The sequence below is a fragment of the Peromyscus leucopus genome, unplaced genomic scaffold (genome assembly GCF_004664715.2).
Source record: "Peromyscus leucopus breed LL Stock unplaced genomic scaffold, UCI_PerLeu_2.1 scaffold_91, whole genome shotgun sequence".
Lineage (NCBI taxonomy): Eukaryota > Metazoa > Chordata > Mammalia > Rodentia > Cricetidae > Peromyscus > Peromyscus leucopus.
In genome coordinates, this window is record NW_023505849.1 from 53320 (window position 1) to 60568 (window position 7249).

The following is a 7249-nucleotide window of genomic DNA, read 5'->3' on the forward strand; positions in this document are numbered from 1 at the left end:
CCTTCTGGGAGTTGTAGTCTTTGCGGAAGCGGCTCTCCTGAACATCTGGTATGCTCGAACCTCGAGGTACTACAAATCCCAGGATGCATCGGCTCGGCCCCTCCCGCCCTGATGTGAGTGTAAACTCACCGCGCCGGGGCGGCCGGCGGGCTAGCGGGCTTAGCGGGGCACTGCGCGGGGCACGCGGCTTGGGGACCCAAGTCCCCTCAATCTTTGTCAGGTGCCGTGATTCTGCTCCAAGTTCCAAGCAGAGGAAGGCGGGCAAGCGGGAGCCATGCAGTCAGAATCTGGGATCGTGGCGGATTTCGAAGTCGGGGAGGATTTCACGAAGAACCCAAAACCTATTACGAACTCAAAAGTCAACCTCTGAAGAGCAGGTGAGTGGTGACAGCTGGAGGGGGCGCGGTGGGAGGCCTAGGGGCCCCGCGCTTGCTACCCTGGAGCGAGAATAGCCAGTCTGACTAGCTCTCGGACAAGGACCCCGTGCCTTGCCTTGGGGTACAGGGCGACCTGGCCCTGGCATTTGGGGTCCTGCTCTCAGATGACTTTCTCGCATCCCAGGGTGTCTGACAGAGACACTTCAGGGACATCATGGGTCTCTTGGGATGGCTCATCCAGGCGCTTGGACCCTTGACTGCACATGCCAGCTGCTGAGCTGAATGGGGGCTGGGGCGGTACCCGGCCAAGGTGGGGTAGGAGGAGCACCGGACTGGGACGGTGACCTGGTGCTATCAAGAGGAGTTTTTCTGAAGATCCTAGCAGGCTGAGGGCTCAGAGCGGGAGAGCGCGGGTGGATGGAGATCTGATGCTCCAGGGAAGCAATGAACTGGCCTGGAGTCTCTCCTTGGAGTTCTGATGCTCCAGGGAAGCAATGAACTGGCCTGGAGTCTCTCCTTGGAGTTCAGCCTCTCTGGGAGAGACTGCTCCGGGTGGCCCCTAGGTGAACTTCACCTGGGCTTTATCTGCCACCTGCCACCGGGGGGGGGGGGGGGGGGGGACGACACCAGAGTCGGGGGGGGGGTGGCAGTGGGTGGGCGTGTCTCCCCAGGTTGGGCAAGCTCTCAGGAATAGAGTTCTCCTAGTGAATGCAGAAAGAAGGAAGGGAGGAGGGAGGGACAGAGGAGTGGGGAGGAAGGAAGGAAGGGAGGAAGGAAGGAAGGAAGGCAGGCAGGCAAGCTAGTTCAGAGGTCTGTGGTGGCTGGGAATGATCTCTTTGTGGCTGCTACACATGTTTAATTCCTCAGGCACTTCAGAAACTTTGGGACTGGAGTGAAAATACCCTCTGGTCTGGTGCCTCCCAACTCTGTACATCTGCAGCACCCTTATCCTTTGCATCACCGTCCATTGCTATTTACCCGGAAGAATGGGTTATTCCCTTTTCACTGTCTTTGGTCACTCTGGATCTGTAGTACTTCTTATTTGTGATGATTACAGAGAGGGGGATGGTCACTGGAATTGTGATAGTCAAAGAAGGCTTTATTTCCACCCTTTCACTTGTGAGATGAGATAAGGCTGAGATTGGAAACATCATCCTTGTACCTCAGTTGTCACTAGGGCCTAGATGAGTGAGATTCCCCTGGCAGAGGGGCAGAGGCTCTCGTTTTCAGGTGAGTGAAGGACCAGGGAGGGAGTGAGGGGTGGAATCCTTGCTTTTGGACAGAAGGAGGCTGAGTCTGAACTCTGCTGGAAAAATGGAGCCAGGTTACTTCAGGGCTGGGGAAGGACCTTGAATCCAGTTAGGGGAATAAACTCTGGGAAGAGCAGATGTCCCTGGCTGCCCTTGCTAAAGCAGGCTTTTTGGACATGCTTGTGGCAGAGTGGAAGGAAATGTGTTAGGCACTGAGATGCATAACCTCAGCCCTTCACTGGTGGCTTCTTCTCATAATGGCTATTTTGTATGTGGACATAGATTGTGTGTATTGGGTTCTCTGGGTGATATTGTGTAAGGGGTATTGTTGGGTGTGCTCATTATGGCTTTATGCATGTGGCTGAAGGGACCAGTGTTTTACTGAGCAGTGCCCTGCTTTTGCTTCTATAAGCAAATGCTTACATGGCCAGAATGAGGGAGTGTGTGTGTGTGTGTGTGTGTGTGTGTGTGTGTGTGGTGTTCCTGAAAGAAATGAATGAACGGGATTGTTTAGAATATTTTGAAGGTGGTGATACATTAAATGGGTTTGAGGGAGCGAGGAGACTCTCCTCTGGAGAAAACCAGTGAGTGCTCTGACACTTACGTGGAAGGATTTGGTTCTGTTCTCTGTCACAGTCAGCAAGAATGGCACACAGTCCTCTGTAGCTAGCTAGGGCAAGGAAAAATATGGGTATGTGGGCATAAACAGCTTCACACCTTGGTACTAGAGGCAGGTGCTAGGTAGGACGGAGGGACATGTGCTCTTTGAAATAAACCAGTTACGTGAAATCTGTGGGTAAGTATCTGGAGTGGGTGACATTTCCTTACCCTGTTTCTGACAGTCGTCCTAATGGTATTGTCACTTACATAATGTTGTGTGACTCTAAGTGGGCCTCACGTGGTTCAGGGGCTCCTTGTGGTTTTTAGTGCGAAGTCTTCCCTGGGGCACCCATAAGTCCTGGTTGGGAAAGAGCGGTAATGGAAGTTGCAGACTTTTGTAAGAAGGCCATGTCCATGGTGTTGTTTACATCAGTGGTTCTTTTTTATTATTTATTTATTTATTTTTATTTTATTTTACAATACTATTCAGTTCTACATAATAGCCACAGATTCCCTTGTTCTCCCCCTTCCTGCCCCCTCCCCTTCCCCCCAGCCCACCCCCCATTCCCATCCCCTCCAGATCAAGGTCTCCCCTGAGGACTGGGATTGACCTGATAGATTCAGTCCAGGCAGGTCCAGTCCCTCCTCCCAGACTGAGCCAAGCATCCCTGCATAAGCCCAGGTTTCAAACAGCTAACTTATGCAACGAGCCCAGGACCTGGTACCACTGCCTAGATGCCTCCCAAACAGATCAAGCCAATCGACTGTCTCACCTAATCAGAGGGCCTTAGATCAGTGGTTCTTAACCTGTGGGTCTTGATGCCTTTGGGGTCGAATGACCCTTTCACAGGGCATGCCTATCAGATATCCATCATATCAAAATTACATTATGGTTTATAGCAACAGCAAAATTACAGCTATGAAGTGACCATGAAAATAGTTTATGGTGGGGTTCACCATGACATGATGAACAGTTTTAAAGGGATGAAGCACTAGAAAGGTTGAGAACCCTTGCTCTAGATTGTTCTAGAATTCACCTACTTCTCTTTTTTTTTTTTTTTTTTTTTTGTTTTTTGTTTTTTTTGTTTTTTCGAGACAGGTTCTCTGTGTAGCTTTGCGCCTTTCCTGGAACTCACTTGGTAGACCAGGCTGGCCTCGACCTCACAGAGATCCGCCTGCTCTGCCTCCCGAGTGCTGGGATTAAAGGTGTGCGCCACCACCGCCGGCTGAATTCACCTACTTCTTATCTGTTTCTCTGCGGCAACTTTGACCAAGCCAATGTCAATCCCCGCCTGGGTTATTGCAGCAGTCTCTTAACTTGTTCCTCCTTGGCGGCCGCTTTTAGATTTGTAACTTAGCAGTCACAGTATTCTTGTTAAACTGTCCCCCCCCCACCACACCGATTAGGGCCGAGACCATGATTCAGTCAGTAAAGTGCTTGCCACACACATATGTGGACCTGAGTTCTATTTCAAGAACACCCATGAAGATGGCCAGGGATGGTGGTTGGCAGTTGCCATCCCAGCACGAGGGAGGCGGAGATGAGCTTGCTCGCAAGCCAGTCTGTCTGAATTGAAAAGTGACGGATAAAAGTGAGAGACTCTCTCTCAAAAAATAAGACGAAGAGTGACTGAGGAAGGCACCTGAAATTGATCTCCAGTCTTTACATGAATGTACACACACACACACACACACACACACACACACACACACACACACACATATCAGATCTCAGGGCTCCAATGTGGCAAGGATTTCTCTTCATGGCTTGTTGACTCTGGAGTCCCCCAAACCCAGAACAGTCACTCAGCTTCGGCGCTCTGGATGTTTCGAGACAGATGATTCTTATACTAAAGGCTGTCCAATGTACAGAATAATGTCTGGCAGTACATCTTTGTTGAACATGTGGCTTTTTCCTTTTAGTATGCCACAAAGATACAGTGTTTAATTTTTGTTTCTGTATTCACTATTGTGTTTTTGAAATAAATTCCCAGTAGGCTTTCTTCACAAGATGATTTCCATATTCTTCACTGGGGCTCAGCCCGGATATTAAAGTATATCAAATAGGTTGCGGAACTTAGATTCCATGAAGCTCATCTTGCTTGATTTTACTGACTGGTGAAGTGTTGTAGGAGGAGACACAGTAGGAGCAGAGGTTCTCATGATGAATGATGCTTTCCTGGAATAACTTCTCCACAATGGGTCCCAGAAGAAACAATCACAGTAGACCCAGATTTACACACTGGCAAGTCACACCAGAGAAATGTCTTGAGCTCCTGGGGACAAGTGTGGGCAGAGCCTGTAGGTCTTTTGGTCCGGAAAGCAGCATTGCAGACCACAGTGGCACGGCCCACGGCCTTCTGATGGGTTTGTTCTGCAGAAGCCTACAGCTTCGTAATTGCTGCTGCTCCTTCAGCAGACTTAGAACCGGCTTCATTTGGTCCCAGTTTGCTCCTGCAAATTTTAGTACTGTTTCAGACAGTATTAAATTTCCTGCAGATTAGAAGTGGGGATGTAAGCCAGTGTTAAGTTAATCATGGCAAGATGGGACACTGCAGCGGTGCCAAGTGTGGATTCAAAGAGAGGTGCGTGGAGTTTGCTTACACTTGTGGTGAGATGAGAATCCTAGACTGTTCTCTTCCCCATACGTCACAAGCCCACTGGCTTTTGCTGAGGTTCCCCTTCGGTTTTCTTGCTAAAAATGCCCTTTTATTTTAGGAAATAATAATCCATGCTTGGCAAAACAAAACTGCTAAGTCAATATCTCCATCTCCATCTCCCTGCCCCCCAGCCCCTGAATGTTTGTTTCTGGACATTTTCTTGTTTGTTTGTTTGTTTTTGTGTTCCCTAATCTTTCAGATCTGCAGGGGACCATTAGCATAAAGCCTGGAAGCCTTGCTTTGTCATTGTATTTTCCTGTCACTAGCTGGGTGATCTTGGCAGGCTTGGTGATCTGTAACTTAGTTTCCTCAGCTAGCAAATAGGAGCTTCTTCCCAGAGACTAAGACAATTAAGGGTGACACTAACTTCCGGGATGGTGCTGGCACCCAGTCATCACTCACCACAAGTGAGTACATGGGGCTCTTGTTTTTCCTTTTTCTTAGTGAGCTCCGACATGCTGGAATGTGTTTGTATTTAGTAGATTGTGGCTCACTTCTCCAAGACAAGTCTTGTTATGTAATAAAACTTCCTCAATCTCGCAAATTCTTTTTTGCTTTCCTTCTAACAAAGTGTTCAGAAATTTATTTTTGCATTTTATATTTTTGAACCATCTGATAATGGTTTATTTCTGCCAGATAAAAACTGGCAAGTGTGGCAATCAGCACACACATAAAAATCTATAATCAGCATGTATTTTCAAGTCTGAGTACACGAAATTAATAGCTGTAATGATGGCTAACAGGCGGTTAGTATGTACCATGTGCCCTGTTCAGAGTGTTTTACATGAATAAAGATATACTTAATCTCCGGCTTATGAGATGGGCTCAGCTGTTGAAGACTAAGGCTCACAACCAAAAAAGAAATTGGGTCTTTGCAAAACCCAAGGAGGTGCTAACTAGAAACAAAGGTACTAATTCGGATGTGAAATGATCTAGTCCTAACTTTTCCAGGCACTCTTCTGAGCACAACAGTTAATTCTCTCTTAAGCCTTGGCATCTTATTTTTATTTTTCACTTTTTTTGCAGAGAGGGAAACTGAGGCATATCAAGTACTAGATAGGGCCCAGATTTAAACAGAGGTGGTCTAGTTGGACCCCCAGGTTCTGTCAACTAGTGTGCCCTGTCCTGTACATGATTATGCAGACTCCAAAGCTGCCAACTGAAACTCCTAGTGGTGAGGGGCAGACACATCCCATCAGTGACCACACAAGCAGAGTGTGGTCTTGCTGTGGGCATCAGCAATGGGGTTTATTTATTAGAGGAACCAGAAGTGGTGTGGTAGGGGGCAGTGGTTCTGTGAGGGAATGATGGGAATTTGAATTTGACTTCAAAGTGAAGCAATACTCAAACAGCTGAGAAGGCATGAGATGGCATGGAGGGCTTCCTCCTCAATGATAGCAGACACTGAACTCGAGCTGGAAGGTTTAGGGAGCCACATTAGTGCTGTGACCATGTCTTGGCCACTTACCCAGTGCATCTGGCTTCATGATGCCTCATGTCATGAAATCCCAATTAACATACCTCTAAGATGAGACCAATAGACCTTATCTTCTTGAGACTGGTATACGTTTTAAAACAATGGCAAAAAGATGTATATATGCTTAACATAGACATTTGGTAACTGATAGCAGGTCTTTCTTTTTTGGTAGAATTACACTGTAGCCTTGTCTCCCTCTTAACAATAACTCAGCTCTTACAGGCTCAGAAGCAGACTAGACAAAGACTGAGGTGCCTCAACCTGGCAGATGTTCCAGCCTCATTATGCAGATGAGCTTTGCGATATGATTAGACGGAACACTTGATTAAAGTGGGATTCTAAGTGTTGGTTTTGCCTGTTATTGGAGATTTCCTCTTCCCAAGTGCCGCTATTATAGAGTTTCTTTAAGTGTGCGAATGTTTAATTCCCTTTGAGTTCTGCAGTGCAGTTTGCACGAGCTGATGTTTAGATCTGCCTCAGTTGTGCAAGAAGTGGAAAATACCCTTTTTTTAGAACAGGTCACATGCGCTTGCTGTCAGGAATAGGACCAGAAAAAAATGTATCTCGGGACGATTCAAAGTTACTAAACTTCTCTCTCAACTGCTTGTTTCAGAACTGGCAGTATTAGGATAAATAACAGGAAAAAAAATCCCGAGTTACTGTTCTTTTTTGGTCATCTGTCAAGGACAGCAAGGAAGTTTGGTTTGTTTTTTGTGTGTGTGCTTGTGTGAGTAGCAAGTATAAAATTGCTGTCCTGTTAGGTTTGTCTAAATCGAAATAAATCATAAAAATATGTTTAAGCACTCTCCAAGGGGATGATTTGGAGGGAATGATCAAGAAGGCAGGCAGAGACAGTCACTGTGGTCATTGCAAGCTTTTGGTCTT

The 7249-nt window shown here is 47.1% G+C and overlaps 1 long non-coding RNA gene across 1 annotated transcript; it reads left to right on the top strand.

The window, feature by feature from the left end:
- The first annotated feature begins 217 nt into the window (after nucleotides 1-217).
- LOC119087282 lies at nucleotides 218-6811 on the top strand. Its single transcript, XR_005090705.1, has 3 exons — nucleotides 218-377; nucleotides 6516-6518; nucleotides 6800-6811. It is a non-coding gene; the product is annotated as an uncharacterized LOC119087282 (long non-coding RNA).
- The last annotated feature ends 438 nt before the right edge of the window (nucleotides 6812-7249 follow it).